We start from the raw sequence: 607 nt of genomic DNA, 5'->3' as shown, positions 1-607 counted from the left end.
ATGGAGAGAAAATGTTTTGAGAAACGATGTACAAATGCGCTTTCCACAATTGATGTGTGTATGGATTGCGATAACAGTTGTATGAGCCCCTAATAAAATGTTAAAAAAACAAAAACAATGCTAAATATTTTATAGAATTTAAATATACATAACAACCCCTAAAATTCTCAAGCAACCTGAAACCAGTAAACCTAATTATGTTTAAAGAGCCCTGGTGGCATTGTCAGGTAAGCAGTAAACTGCTAACCTCAAGGGCAGGAGTTCAAAGCCACCAGCCACTAGAGACAGATGAGGCTGTCTGTTCCCATAAAAATTTGCAGCCTCTGAAACTCTTTATGGGGGTCATGATAAGTAGAAATCAACTGATGGCATGGACATTGGGTGTTTTGTTTTGTTTAACAGCAGTTCGACCCCCGGCTGCACCCAACAACAACAGCAATAAATCAGGTTGGAGGCACAGCCATAGAGCAAAAGGATTTAAAATACTTTGAAATACGGTATTTTGATTGTGCATGCCTATCCTAGAGACAAAGTGAACCACAAATAAGTTTTCAACTACATTCAGTAGACTTGCTATTGGTGATAATGTTAACAATTGCTATTTAGC

This window comes from Echinops telfairi, unplaced genomic scaffold, assembly GCF_000313985.2.
Source record: "Echinops telfairi isolate 266 unplaced genomic scaffold, ASM31398v2 ScPeMD7_443;HRSCAF=831, whole genome shotgun sequence".
NCBI lineage: Eukaryota > Metazoa > Chordata > Mammalia > Afrosoricida > Tenrecidae > Echinops > Echinops telfairi.
This window is presented reverse-complemented; position numbering follows the sequence as displayed.